The sequence below is a fragment of the Aethina tumida genome, chromosome 6 (genome assembly GCF_024364675.1).
Source record: "Aethina tumida isolate Nest 87 chromosome 6, icAetTumi1.1, whole genome shotgun sequence".
Lineage (NCBI taxonomy): Eukaryota > Metazoa > Arthropoda > Insecta > Coleoptera > Nitidulidae > Aethina > Aethina tumida.
The window spans coordinates 15121609-15138452 of NC_065440.1; the positions used below are offsets into that span (position 1 = coordinate 15121609).

The following is a 16844-nucleotide window of genomic DNA, read 5'->3' on the forward strand; positions in this document are numbered from 1 at the left end:
ATTTTGTCTCTGGAAATATTCTAAAAATTCTTATAAAGTAGAGTTTTATATTATTATGGAAATTAAATTAGCTTTGATTTTCTTAGTATATTGATTTCATTTAAAAATATTTTCTCTCTGGAAATATTCTAAAAAATGTTTATAAAATAGAATTTTATATTAAAATAAATCTCAATTATTATTAGATTAAATTAGCTTTAATTCTCTTAGTTAAAGTTAAAATTAATTTCTGTCTATATAATATTCTAAAAATTTATTATAAAATGCGTATTATATATATTATATTATTTTTCTTAACTATTTTCTTTCGGGACATATTTTAAAAATTCTTATAAAATTTAAATTAAAATAAATATTAATTATTCTAATTTGATATTATAAGGCTTATTACGTAGATTAAATTAGCTTTAAATATCTTAGTTTATTGATTTCACCTAAAAATATCTCGTTAATTAAAATACTCTAAATAATTTGTATAAAAGAGAAGATTAAATTAAAATAAATCTTAATTAAAAATATGATTACTTATTATGTAAATTAAAATTAGCTTTAATTATCTTAGCTTATTGATTTCAGCTAAAAATATCTTGTTAATGAAAATGATCTAAATAATTTTTATAAAAGAGAATTTTAAATTAAAATAAATCTTAATTAAAACTATAATTATTTATTACGTAGATTAAATTAGCTTTAATTATCTTATTTTTTTGTTTTCAGCTAAAAATATCTTGTTTCTGTAGATAGTCTAAATAATTATTATAAAATAAAGTTTTGAATTAAAATAAATCTTAATTAAAAATGTGATCACTTATTGTGTACATTAAATTAGCTTTAATTATCTTAGCTTATTAACTTCAGCTAAAAATAGCTTGATAATGAAAATACTCTAAATAATTCATGTAAAAAAGAGTTAAATTAAAAAAATCTTAATTAAAACTATGATTACTCATTAAGTATATTAAATTAGCTTTAATTATCTTATTTGTTTGATTTCAGCTAAAAATATCTCGTGCCTGAAATTATTCTAAATCATTATTATAAAAGAGAATTTTTAAATAAAAGTATGATTAATTCTTACATAGATTAAATCAGCTTAAATTATCACCGTTTATTTATTTCAAATAAAAATAACTTGTGTTTGTCAATAGAAAATGTATTTAAATATATTATATTATTTATTGTATTTAACAAAATTCACATATAAATGTGGTATTATCTAAATTAATTAAATACTGTTAATTATTGATTAATGAATAAATATTTTTCTTTAAAATTTAATATCGTTTAAATAGTTGTATAATTGTTTGACAAATATAATTTCTGTTTAAGTTTTGTGTGATTAGTGAGCAATAGTATTTATAGTTGAACTAAATTGCTAAATACTATTAAATTATTCATTTTGTTTCAATATTATTATATAATATTTAATTTAAAAATAATTACTTGTTTATATTTGCTATTTTATGCTTATATGTGCGCAATTTCATACAATTAATAAAATTGAAATAAATTATTTGATCTCATATTTAACTTTTATTTATTGATAGTAATATTTTTTAAATGATAATATATATATATATATATATATATATATATATATATATATATATATATATATATATATATATATATATACAATATTCAAAGAATAACTGTTGAACTGTTTTTTCTTTATATAATTTAATTCATTTTATAAGTAATTATAGATAATTTTTATATAATTCACTTTTAATTTTACAATTTAAGTTCATTCTTTAAACTTTTTAATAAAATATATTTTCGAATGCAATAAAAGTGCATATAAATGTTTTTCGTTAATAATAAATTTATATAGAAAAATTTTATTCAATATATTTTATTATTTAAAATGTTTTTATTAAAATTTTAATCAATGATTTAATTATTCTCTGTACTATTGTATCAATGGGGCGAATATAGAGTAATTAAAGCTAAAATCAAACTTTTGCTATAATTTAATTATTATCAAAATATAAATTATCATTTTGGTCGTCCATTATAACAGAATACTTTTTATAAATTTGTTATTTTTTGAATATAAATATATTTTAAATAATATTTACTAAATTAATTATTAATTTACTTCATTTTTATAGTTAATTATGGGAATATTTATGTTTTTATTGTTTTAAAATTAGTTACTTAAAATTACTGTTTATTTTTGAAAGTTTATTAATATTATTTATTATGGCAAAAACATAAAATAAAAGTAAATTTATTTTAATATTGATAATTAAAACAATTACAACAATTTAAAAATGTTCAATCTTTTATACAATTAATACAATTATTAAATTAATTATTTAATTAATTTTAGCTCTCTTATTATAATTATTACGAGTTTTAAACATTTTAAAATCAGTAAGAAACGATGTAAATTTTTTAATAATAACGTAATATAATAATTTTATTTGCTGACACATTAATGTTGTTATAGATGAGGCTGAAGACGTTTGAATTGGGTAAGCACTTCTTGATTGTTAATTATCCGGTTTAATTGTACTGGTAGCTTTTCTGTCCATTTCTGTCAAGTGCAAAGCAAACAAACGACTTTCTTATTCTTGATACACCGACCCCATTCATACGTCCGCTCAAGTCTGGCGGCGTTATCAGCGAAACCGTTGTGCGGGGGTAGATGCGGGGAAACTCTTCTGTTGACCGATCAAAAGCGTAGACGGGTCGGATCTTAAGAACGGCATCGAACTATAAATAAATGGCGAGATAAAAGGCCGTTCGGCCGAATGAAACACCTCAAGTACGCGATACTTCCAACTTATCTCTCCCTTTGATGACATGTGACACACGGGCTCTTTCTTCTCCGTTTGCGTCCCCCCATTCAATCGACAATACACTCCGCCGCACACGGCCCGTCGACTCGTTGGAGGTTGGGGGGATGGCGAGGACGGGCACGGGGGATGCGCTGCCGGTTCGAATTCTCCCGCTTTTTGCCCCGGGCCCGCGGCCCCAAGATAAATGCCGCTCTTAAGTTTATTGATGCACGCTCGAACCACGCCTTAGTTCGCGGTTACCAAGGTAACGGCCGTCTACCAATGAAAATTAAGGATGGCACGTCTTACATCCAGGGCGAGAGTGCGAGAGTTTTCCCTGCCGTCGCAGCCCCTAAGTCGTCCGGCGTTAGGGTCGCGTTTCGTTCGGGATACGGGACCGGGTGGGCTTTTAAAAATGGCCCTGCCACAGCCGTCCGCACTACTTTCTGCGGTGGTGGGGATAAGACGGGGTGGCAAGGTGGGCAACCCTCTCCGTCCCACCGCCGGGCCCGGGGAAAAGTTTTAAAAGGGGTCGCGTTCGTGCGACGTTGCCGACTGGGTCGGGGCCCCCGGAGCTCCTTACGCGCCCGTGTGCCGCACCGGCGGGAATTATTAATGGCTGTTTTGATTCCGGATTAATTAATGATATGTTCCCGGGGTTTAATTAGAGACTTTCTTAATGCGTTTCGGCTACGGCCGCCCCCGCCCCTTCAAGTCCCTACGTGTACGCTCCTCGAGCCGTGCGAAACTTCTTGACAACGCTTTAATTAATGTTTATACTAAGTATTGTATTATACTCAATTATTCATGTTATGGGCTACGGCTGGATATGGGGTTTATGTAGAAATATGTTTAAATATAGACCCTGTACGGGTTTGCAACTAATGTAATGTAAGATCCGTTTAATATTCATACGTCGGCGTTGGGTAAGATGCTTAAGTGTTCTCGATTTAATCGGTTTAAAATGTTAGTAACTCCCTAGTTATTTATTTAGTAAATAATTACAAGAATTAAATAAATTAGAATAATTAAAGTATAATTTACTGATAAAACTCAGTAATTATCTATTTTAAACTTTACTTTCTATGTATTTATATTATATTGTTATTTTTTTTTTGTTAATAAAATAATTTTATTAATATGTATAATTCAATTAGATTAGATTAGGGTTGAAAAATTTAATTGAAAAAGTTAATTGATATTTTATTTTATCGTATAAAATACGATATAAATATGTTAAATAGTGCAATTAAAATAATTTATGATAATTAAATTGATTCAAAATATTTGACAAAAACCCTTGTAATTTCAAAGATGTTTATTTTTAATTATTGTGTATTAATGAAAATATATCATATAAACATAAAAAATAATAGAAAGCTAATAATTAATTATTAATTTAATATAAAACTTAAAAAGTAATAAAATACTTTAAATTGAAATTATTGAATATAAAGAATAACCAAACTATTTTATTAAACTATATTAATAATATTTTATGTAAACTTAATTTCTATATGTTCTCATTTTTTTCAAGAAAATATAATAGTATTAAAAATATATAATTAATATAATTATTTTATATTTAATTTATTTAAAATTTGTGATAACATCTTTCAAACTTTTAAATATATTTAATTTTAATTTTGTATATTAATATTATTGAAATATTCAATGTAAATTTTACTTAGTTATCTGTATTTGCCTTTTCTTACAATAAAACTTTGATCTTTAATAATTTAATTTCATAATTAATTAATTCATATTAATTTATAATAAAAATCTATTATATATAAATATTTTTGCGAATAATTTAAGATATTTGATAAAATATATGTTCAAAGATTTTTGATTTTAATATTTGTATATTATTAAAAAAAATATTATATTATGTCATTTTTAATATAAAAAACTTAACAACAAATTAATTTATTAAACTATATTTATAATATTGTATTTAAGTTTTGGGTAGATATTTGTATTTGTCTTTATTTTTACAATAAAACTAAAATTAAAAAGGTCTTTAATAATTTAATTAATTTATAATTGTTTATATTTATTCATTTATAATAAAAATTTGTTCTTTATAAATAACTTTTGCCGGTGATTCAAAATATTTGATAAAATAATAAGAAAAACAAAATTAACTGAAGTATTAGTAATATAATTTATTAATAAATTATTTATTTTAATAATATAAAAATTTAATACAGTATAATAATATTTAATTTAATTTTATATAAAACAACAGAAAAATAATTTATCAAAATATATTTATAATATTTTATTCAAATTTTAAGTAAATGTTTTCGTATTTGTCTTTATTTTTATATGAAAATTAATATTAAAAAGATTTTTGATTAACTTATTTATTATTTATATTTATTAATTTATAATAATTTTACTTTTTATTAATTTCTAATTAATTTAAAATAAATTTATCCTTTGGTATTGATTTAAAGTATTTGATAAAATAATAATAAAAAAATTAATTGAAATATTAGTAATATAATTTAATAACAAAATATGTATTTTAATAACATAATAATAATTAATTTAATTTAATATAAAACAATTAACCGAAAAGTAATTTATTAAAATACATTTATAATATTTTATTCAAATTTTAAGTAGATGTTTTCGTATTTTTAGAAGTAAATTAAAATTAAAAAAAAAATAATTATCTTATAATAATTCTATTCTATCTAAATAATTTTTGATTATTAATTCCTATATCTATATTATATTCAAATTTTAAGTAGTTTTTTTAATAATTTAATTATTCTATAAATAATTAATTTTATATTTCGTATATATTTATTTCTGTATTAAAATAATCTTTAATGTTTAAGTAACGAGTATAAATAAGAATCTTTACAATTTAAATTGTAATTCAAATAACTTTAATAATTTAATTATTTTATGAAAAATTATTTTTGAAATAATTATTTCTGGAAAAAATAATTGTTTTTAATCACTTTATATTAATAAAAATATTGTATATAATTTATAAAAACTAATTTATTAGTTTTCGATGGTTGTAATTTATTTTTCAACAAAGGCAAAATTAAAACGGTTATTAAGGATTTAATTATTTTATATTATTTGAACAATATTTTTTAGCCAAAAATAATTGTGTTTATTTATTTTTGGATAATTAAAATTATTATATACAATTTTTAAAAACTAATTTATCAATATATTTATAATATTTTATTTAAATAGGTCTTTCTTTTTACAAGAAACCTACTTAATATTTAAAAATGTTTAGTATTTAATTATCTTATAATTAATTAATTATTAATTTCTAATAAATTTACAAAAGCTTTGCTTTCTTTTATGTTTTTATATTTTTGACTTGATTTGATAACAATTAAAATTATTAACATATTTAAACAAATATTTGTATTTTTGAAAAATTTAATAGTAGCTTGGTATCAATGTATTTTTAATTATTTTTTATAAAAATTGTAAGAAAATGTAATATAACAAATTTAAAATGATTTCTATTGGAAAGAAAATTTTTAGAATAAATAGTTTTAGAATTATCCGTAATACAATAAGGTTAAATTATTTATAAAAAATGTATTTCTGTATTTAAGAGATGTTAAAAATCAATTTTATAAATGCAAAAAATATGTATTATTCCATTGTAATTCACTAACACAACTTCTTCCACAAGAACAAAACTTTACACACAAACTCGCACGCCCGTTAAACATTTGAACGCAATTTAAACTCATCACTTCAGAGTTCACTAATTAATCTATTTTTCAAGTTTCGAACTTCACACGTAACACACTTGTTTAAATATTGCTCGTCCGACAAATATTAAACCACCGCTTTGACTGAATCACATATTCAACTCATAAAACTTGTAACTCTAAGCACATCCATACATTGAAATCCAGTTTGGCAACATTACTTTCCCATGTTCGATTTTAAACCGAAATCCAGATATGTAAAATTGTGAATTGTTGATCTCGGGTCACTTCTTGACGGGTAAACGGGTCGAAACACCCTTTCGTTGAAGAATTTCTTACAGGTGAATTTCGGGCCCCTTAGAAATATATCTAACCTGTTTTTCTTTTATGTAATGTATTTGATTTGCATGTAATTTAAAAGGGGTCACATAAAAAATACGTAATTTTATTTACTACCAATAAAATTAAAAAATTAAAAAAATGGTTTATAAAATCTATATATATATATATATATATATATATTTTTATTTTAAGTTCTACTTTAAATATGTTTCAATTTATTCTATTAGAAATAAAACATTGAAGAAAAATGTATAATTTATTTTTTTATTTTGTACCCACAAAAAATTTATACCATTTTAGGCTATTCAAAAATTTTAAATATAAAGTAATTTATTATTTACAAATAAAAAAATTAAAATATAATATTATTTTCCAAAATAAAATATTTAAATATTATCTGTTTTATTTATTTTTTTGTTATCGTACCGTTGAAATTAAATTCATACCCAACGAAATATTCAATTAAAATCAGTTACAGTATCAAGTTTTTCAAGTTTAAATTCCCAGACAAATTCTAATTTTCAAATCTAGCCCCATTGACCAATGGTCATCACCTCAACCCTTGCGGCACCGTTCAACCCTCGACGACACGCTTACAATGATAATAATGCAGAAAAAAAAAGTTAAAAAGATCCCCGGTATCTTCGAGAACACTTAGAGAAAGTCTAGTCAGGTTAAACAGGTTACAAAAGGGTGCATTTCACCTGCAACTTCTTTATTTCTAGAGGGCTGTTTACCCCCCAGTCGTGAAGTGACCTTAGGTCAGTGTTACAATATTATAATTGTGCATATCTGGATTTGGAGAAACTGTGCATGGGAAAATAATGTTGCCAAACGAGATTTTACGGCCAAGGGTGGAAACAATTTGGTGCTGTTCACGTTAATAACGTTAATCCACCTAAAATCCAAGACGCAGTTATTGCGTTTTATTAATCCAGAAATTCCTTGAAGGCACCCCGTGCGGCTTGATTAATGCAATTTCCCTCGCGCCCAACAAACTGAACATGTCAGACGGTCTAATGCCTCTTGTTTTATAGTTTTAGGTAGCAGGGGGACTAATGGCGATAAATTCGGCCATTTTGGATGCTTAATTAACTTTACTGGATTTTTAGTGGCTCGAACAAGACAGTTATGCCCGTTTATTTCGGTCGAGGATGAATTCCAGGGATTTAGGAGCAGTCGATAACAAATCTCCACGTTTGTTTATTCCACCAGGTCTGGAGAATGGGGTGATGTGAAATTAATTAGGACCCTAAATGCACCGGCGGGTTGTTTTAAACTTGTATTTTTCGAACTGAAACGTTCCTCCTTGAGTAACAAGTTTAGTGTGAACATTAGCAGTGCAGAGAAGGAATAGCGCACAAAATCAATTTGGAAGTGTGCCAGTCACGGCATTGTGGCACTAAACGATGGCGGTCGTAAAGCCCGGAATCGCATCCGGCGCCGGGTAACGTCGCTAACTCAATATTCGCGTATTTCGTTGTCTTAAGTTTTGTGTAATTTACATGGAAGCCATTTTGAAAGCGTACACCGCTCTGGGGGCGCTACACCTCATCTCGCCCGCTGCACAGGGGCGAACTCGGAAGACTCATCTCCCTTCGAAACTTGCTAAAGTGTCGTACAAATGGTGCATATTAAGTTTGGCTAACAATCAAATATGTTGCTGAATGGGCCTGGGGCACAATATGGATGTTTTATGGCAGAAAATAAAGTATGACGGCTTGAAATACGAGAGACAACGGCTAATATGTGTCATAGGAGATTTTCAATTTATTATTATTATTACTTTTTGAAAAAATCATTTATTTTTCTTCTAAAATTGTCAGAAATTAAATTTTAATTTAAAAAATGATTATTTTAAGTAAATTTGTAGTTTTTAAGTAAAATCAATAATAGAAAATCAGATTTAAAAATCATTGTGGAGCATATATTTAATTTATAAAATATTTAGTATAATTAACATTTTTGTAATCTGAATTAAAAATTTTAGTTTAAACGACAATGATCATTTTTATTCGTAAAAAACTTTTTTTAAGTTCTTAAAATTATTAGAAAAGATTTTCAACTTATAGAACATTTATTTTAATTAATTTGTAATAATAATTTCTAGTTTTTCTTCTAAATTTGTCAGAAATTAAATTTTATTTTAAAAATTGATTAATCTAAGTTAATTAACTTTCATTTAGATTTTGCTTTTAAATAAAATCAATAATGGAACATCAAATTTGAAAATTATTTTTCTGTTTTTAAAATCGATGAGGAGCATATTTTAAATTTATAAAATATTTAGTTTAATTACCATTTTTGTCATCTGATTTAAATACTTCAGTAAAAGACTTTATTAAACGCTTAAAATCATAAAAAAGAAGATTTTCAACTTATAGAACATTTAATTTAATTATTTTTTGCAAAAAACATTTATTTTCCTTTTTAAAATTATTAGAAATTAAATCTTACTTTAAAAAGTGGTTAATCTAAGTAAATTTTCTTTAATTTGGATTTTATTTTTAAGTAAAATCAATAATAGAATATCAAATTTGAAAGTCATTTTTCTCTTTTTAAAATTCTTGAGATGTATATTCTTAATTTATAGAATATTTAGTTTAATTAACATTTTTGTTATCTGATTTAAACACTTCAGTATAAACGACTTGATAATTTTTATTTGTAAAAGTCTTTTTTTAAGATTTTAAATTCATACAAAAAGAGTTTTTCAATTTATAGAACATTTGATTTAATTAATTTAAACAAAAAACATTTATCGTCGTTTTCAAATTATCAGAAATTAAATAAATATGTCATAGTAGATTTTCAATTTATAGGATATTTATTCTAATTACTTTCTGAAAAAAAACATTTATTTTTCTTCTAAAATTGTTGGAAATTAACTTTTAATTTAAAAAATGATTAATTTAAGTGAATATTCTTTCATTTGGAGTCAGTTTTTAAGTAAAATCAATAATAGAAAATCAGATTTAAAAATCATTTGTGGAGCATATATTTAATTTATAAAATATTTAGTTTAACCTTTTTGTAATCTGAAATTTCAGTATAAACGAGAATGATCATTTTTATTCGTAAAAAGCATTTTTTAAGTTCTTAAAATTATAAAAAAAGATTTTCAACTTATTTATAACAATTTATTCTGATTAATTTCTGAAAAAATCATTTATTTGTCTTTTAAAATTGTCAGAAATTAAATTTTATTTTAAAAAGTACTTAATATAGATAAAATTTCATTAATTTGGATTTTGTTTTTAAGTAAAATCAATAATGGAAAATCAGATTTGAAAGTTATTTGTCAGTTTTTAAAATCGTTTTTTTTTTTAATTTTTAATCTATGGAATATTGAGTTTAATTAACTTTTTTATCATCTGTTTATAAATACTTTATAAACGAAAATGATTATTTTTATTCGTAAAAGTCTTTTAAAACCATAAAAAGAGATTTCTAATTTATAAAACATTCATTCTAATTATCTAATTTCTGAATAAATCATTTATTTTTCTTCTAAAATTGGCAGAAATTAAATTTTAATTTAGGAAGTGATTAATCTGAGCAAATTTTCTTTCATTTAGATTTTATTTTTAAGGAAAAACAATAACAGAATATCAAATTTGGGTCATTTCTCTCTTTTTAAAATCCTTGAGGAGTATATCCTTAATCTATAGAATATTTAGTTTAATTAACATTTTTGTCAACTGATTTAAATTAAATTTAAAATCGTTCTCAAATTATCAGAAATTAAATAAATAAAAATAAGAATATAATTTTTGTTATCAATGATGTTTTATTTAACTATTTAATTAATTTAATTAAATTTCTTCATATGTTTTGGTAAGGAAATTATGGAATATCATGATTTCAATAGTTTCTAAAAATAAATGTTGGATTAAAGGGAAATTGAGACATTCAGCAATCACAACTTTAAATTCCTATTCATTTGATTTCCATATTGGTCAACTACACTCATCATAAATATTAATCTTGCCAACCTACGTTATCGTATTCCACATTTATCCATATCCTTTTTGATGTTTGTGTTTTCTTTGCTTTTAATCCATCCTCGTTTCTACTTTGATATTGATTTTAACACATTAAAAGGAAATTTTAATCATCATTGAAATAGGTTCTCTTTTTGTTAGATAATTTAAAATATTATTAACGATTTTTACCAAATTTCCTCTATTCCGACCCTGTGGAGCAGCCTAATACCTCCTTCGTAGGCAAAGGAAATTAAGCGAACCTTAAGTAAGCGCCTTGATGCTCCGTGTCACGGGCCCCTGCGATATGATGATTAATTATACGTTGCTGGTGCCAAAACGTGTGCACACGTTTCGTGGTAGCAATTTCCCTGTCTCCCTTCCCACCCCCACATAATATTATACTATCAAGAAACAAAAATATATTAAATACTCGGAAACCATAATGTTTTAAAGGCAAATAAATGTCGTTATATCAATTTCGAATCAATTCAAAGAGGAATGTTTGTAACGTTCTGCGGCCGGACGAAAAATCCACCGAACATCGGGGAGAGGTGCAGCTGCGAGCCGGATGATTAAATATCTTGTCGAACAAAGTTGGTCCGTTGCACAAGATACTCGTCCGTATTAATCGAAGTCCGAATTGCTCGGGCAGTCGAAGAGGCAACTATTCGATAAAGTCTTCGGCCAAGTCGATTTCCTTGGGGAAATCCAGCGGGATTCTTAGCCGGGGAAATAATTCAGCCGGCTTCCCACTGCCGGGCTCAAAATGTGTATAACAATGGACGAAGTTGTGCGAGGCGTGGGGGAGTGGTGTTGTGCGAGGGGGGGTGGCTCGGGGGGAATTATAATATAGATAACTTGAAGGATATGAAATTGCGGAGGCCGGGAGGAAGTTGGGAATTAATTTCATTGGAAAGTTTCCTAATTAAATCTGTCAAGTGCCGACAGTTCGGAAGAAAAAGGCCCCGGCAACGCGAGGATTACGGAAACTGCGAGCGTTTCGTTGATTTCCCTAATTATGCGCGAGGCAGCTAACCACCCCACACAAGCCCCGGTGAAACTGAATTAGTTTTACGTTACTAAAAATACCAGTTCCACTGTCTTGCGATCTGGTTTGGTAACTACGAAATTCCCATGGAATTATACAGAAAGAAATTTAACTAGTTTGTATCATTGACCACTGGTCAGTTGAGTTCGATGGACCCTCGTCTTATTGACAGATGGTTTGTACCCCTTCAAAAATGGGGCACACGTCTTTGGGTATTAATATTCAAATTAGGAACTAACGTCGTTACTTTCATGGAAGATCAAGTTACTCCACGTTGAAGTAAATGATCCAATATGCTGATAATCAATCTTTATTAAGTCATTCAACATTGGAGTAAATAAAAAGAAGTAAAATGTTATTATTAAATTAATAAATTGTGTATTCCTATTTATAAAATCTTCAGACATCTTATAAATTTTAAGGACTGGGGAAAAGACAATTTATAGCATCTATTCATCTTAAGATCTTGTTAAATCCAGACACAACTAAAACATCTTATTAATGGAAAGCATTTAGACAAATTTCTACATCCACACAACCCCCAAGCCGTGCCACCCCGCACCGGTGAACAGTCCAAGTTAATGAACCATTGTTATTAGAAATTGCACCGGTCCGGAGGCTACCTTAGGTTAAAATCTTGGTTTAATTTATCGTAATGCTTTCCAGTCAAGTTAATAGTATCGTTTTATCATTTAAATTGGCAAAGTTCCATTTTGTAAGCCCCCCACGGTCCCGCGATGGGGGCCACGCGCCCGTTTCCTTGTCCGCTTTCGGGTCGTCCGTTCATTCGAATCGCCAAGATAACGGTGATTATTACCTAAATATTTTATTAGTGGTATACCCTTACGATTGTCTTTAGTTGGGTTGTTTCGATTAATACCTTCTAATTAAATGTTAACACATGAAATTTATGAAATTAGATAGAATTACACTCCGGAATCCGAAAAATATAGTTAATTAATTTTTAATATTTATTTCAAATCATTTTTATCTGAAAATAAAGTATATTTATTATATATTTATATAATTATATACTTATGTTTATGTAATTAAATATAGAAAATGTTTATAATTAGTTTTATGTGATATAATGTAAACATTTTCTGAATTTTTTTCATGAATCTATCCTGAAATCTTCTTGAATTTTTTTGAATCTTCCACTTATCGCCATTCGTTACTGTTTATTTTAATAGAATAATATAATATTTCCATATTACTTTCTACTGAGTTATTAAAAAGTTTATCTACAAAATCAATATGAATTTATTAAAATATTATTATTTAAATGAATATAGTAATTGTTTATAATTAGTTTTATGACATATAATTTAAATATTTTCTTAATTTATTTATTTTTAGGAATTTTTTCTGAAATCTTAAATTTTGTCATTTATCTTCTACTTATAGTAATTAATTCCAATTTATTTTAATAGAATTATATATTATTTCCTTATTACTTCTATTCAGTTATTAAAAAGTTATCTTTATCAATAAAATCAATATGAATTTATTAAAATATTGATATTTAAATAAATATAGTAATTGTTTATAATTTATTTTTATGTGATATAATTTAAATATTTTATAAATTTATTTATTTTTCATGAATTTATTCTAAATTCATTTTATGTTTTGTCGTTTATCTTCTGCCTAACGTCATTAATTCCTGTTTATTTTAATGGAATAACGTAATATTTGTTTACTACTTCTATTTAATTATTAAAAAGTGTTTTTTTATACCGAATTCTTCTAAAATTTTGTAGTTTATCTTCTACTTTCGTCATTAATTCCTGTTTATTTCAATAGAATAATATAATATTTCCTTATTACTTTCTATTGAGTTATTAAAAAGTTCACTTTATCTACAAAATCAATATGAATTTATTAAATTATTATTATTTAAATGAATATAGAAATTGTTTATAATATGTTTTATGACATATAATTTAAATATTTGCTTAATTTATTTATTTTTTATGAATTTATTTTGAAATCTTCTTAAATTTTGACATTTATCTTCTACTTATACTAATTAATTCCTGTTTATTTTAATAGAATTATATAATATTTCTTTATTACTCCTATTCAGTTATTAAAAAGTTATCTTTATCAACAAAATCAATATGAATTTATTAAAATATTAATATTTAAATAAATATTGTAATTGTTTATAATTTATTTTTATGTGATAAATTTAAATATTTTCTAAATTTATTTATTTTCCTTGAATTTATTCTGAATTCTTCTAAAATTTTATAGTTTATCTTCTACTTTCGTCATTAATTCCTGTTTATTTTAATAGAATAATATAATATTTCCTTATTACTTTCTATTGAGTTATTAAAAAGTTCACTTTATCTACAAAATCAATATGAATTTATTAAATTATTATTATTTAAATGAATATAGAAATTGTTTATAATATGTTTTATGACATATAATTTAAATATTTGCTTAATTTATTTATTTTTCATGAATTTATTCTGAAATCTTCTTAAATTTTGACATGTACTACATATACTAATTAATTCCTGTTTATTTTAATAGAATTATATAATATTTCCTTATTACTCCAATTCAGTTATTAAAAAGTTATTTTTATCAACAAAACCAATATGAATTTATATTCATATATATTTATATTTAAATAAATAAAGTAATTGTTTATAATTTGTTTTTAAGTGATGTAATTTAAATATTTTCTAAAATTATTTACTTTCCAAGAATTTATTCTGAATTTTTCTTAAGTTTTGTAGTTTATCTTCTACTTTCGTCATTAATTCCTGTTTATTTTAATGGAATAATGTAATATTTATTTACTATTTCTATTCAATTATTAAATAGTTATCTTTATCAACAAAATCGATACTTACGATTAATTTATAATTAGTTTTATATGATATAATTTAAATATTTTATAAATTTATTTATTTTTCATGAATTTATTCTGAATTCATTTTATGTTTTGTCGTTTATCTTCTGCCTAATGTCATTAATTCTTGTTTATTTTAACGGAATAACGTAATATTTGTTTACTACTTCTATTTAATTATTAAAAAGTGTTCTTTATCAACAAAATCAATACGAATTTATTAAAATATTAATATATAAATACTTTCTAAATTTATTTATTTTTCATGAATTTATTCTGTAGTTTTCTTGAGTTTTGTCGTTTATCTTCTACTTTCGTCATTAATTCCTGTTTATTTTAAAGGAATAATGTAATATTTATTTACTACTTCTATTCAATTATTAAATAGTTATCTTTATCAACAAAATGGATACAAAATTAAAAAAATATTAATATTTAAATGAATACAGTAATTATTTATAATTACAATAAATCCTGTTTATTTTAATAAAATAATATAATATTTTTTACCACTTTTCAGTTATTAAAAAGTTCTTTATCAACAATTAATATGAATTTCTTATCAGTTGTAGAACATAATATTTTTTTAATTTAGTTCTTTTTGTATCGACAAGTAAAACATTTACATATATGACATTACACAATAAAAATTTGATGACTGATTCAGGTCATTTCCGTTGTTGTACAACCAGTCGGATAACAATAAATACAACTTATAGAAACCAGATAAGGAAAATTTTGACCGTGGGTCAAGACATCTACAATCGATGACCAGTTTGACAAGAAACATTTCTCAAGTCCGATTTTTCCTCCGGACAAACCGCAGCTAGGTAGCGACACGAAAATGATTACGTAAACATTTTTACAAATCAGTAAGTTGCCCTTCAGGTGTGCCCCAAATAAAATCAACCACCTGCCAACACCTCAAGGGTGTTTTCAATGACCAGTGGTCAATGGTCGACTTAAGGTTTCTAAGGTTTTACATGGGAATAGTTAGTTGTGGAACCTGATTATTTAGTTTGTAATAGATCCTGAGAGATAACAAGGAGAATGACCATTACGACCAGCCCCTGCCCAAAAAAAGTATCACAGTCAAATCTTACCTAAGCAGTAAGATGTGCAGATAGTTTTAATCCATCAAATCGATGTAATCCAATGTCACTGATCACTAAATACAAAGAAGTAATATCGTGTCCGGTCGTCCCCCAATCAAACCGACATATATCAAAGATGGTGGCGTTTTAAAAACCCGTTGTGGAAAAAGGCAGCGAGTCGCGGGGGTTTTTATCTGACATGCGCTGGTCCAGTTCTTTCATTTTTCCTCTTTTAAAATATTAACACCCTCTTTATCGTCCCCATATATTTTGGTCCGGTGAAAGAGTGAAAAGGAAAAGAATGGAAGGGAAGCGCGGACCAGGTTGAAAATATTGATGGCGCTACAGAATTGCACACTCACGCAGGGTGTAAAAATATACAGGGCAACGCAAATGTTACATTTATTTATTTTGATTTTCTTTATTTTTTTATTATTTTGTAGAGTCAAATAAAATATTATGTATGACTGATAAAAATTGTTGTTTGTTCTATGTTTTTTGTATTGTGTTCAGAAAAAAGTAATATTTCTTAGTTTGAATTTAACTATTCAACATTTTCTATTTTCTAAAGAAGTTCGTCTTTGTGTAAGTTTTTCTTGAACTTACAAAAATAAACGACAAAATTAGAAAGAGCATAAAAAACTTTCTGATAGTAACGGAAGTTGTGTAATTAGTATTAGTTAATGAGAGAATTCTAGATTTGATGTAATTAACGTGATGTCTGTTTAATCAGAAATGTAATAAAATCAAATATTGATTTAGTAACCAATGCTTTAATTATATAAAAACTAATTTACCTATAAATTAACGAACGTTACTATTGATCATAAAATCAGTTCTGTAACTAACTTGAAGTTAATAAATTTATCTACATATGTATGTAGAAGGAAATGAATGTGATGTGTAACATGCATGAATATTTATGGCGCATCTAAAATTAGAACCATCAACAGTTATAAAGTGCTATTAACAAGAAATAAAACGTTAAAAGGGTGACGACCATAAAGTCTAT

At 25.0% G+C, this 16844-nt stretch overlaps 1 long non-coding RNA gene across 1 annotated transcript in view; it reads right to left on the reverse strand.

Annotated features, from left to right (window-relative positions):
• Positions 1 to 16004, reverse strand: part of LOC109597619 (uncharacterized) — a 38715-nt gene extending 22711 nt beyond the window's left edge. Inside the window, exon 1 of the long non-coding RNA XR_002191437.2 lies at positions 15842 to 16004. This is a non-coding gene — a long non-coding RNA (uncharacterized LOC109597619). The remainder of the gene's footprint in view (positions 1 to 15841) is intronic.
• Between the last annotated feature and the right edge of the window lie 840 nt (positions 16005 to 16844).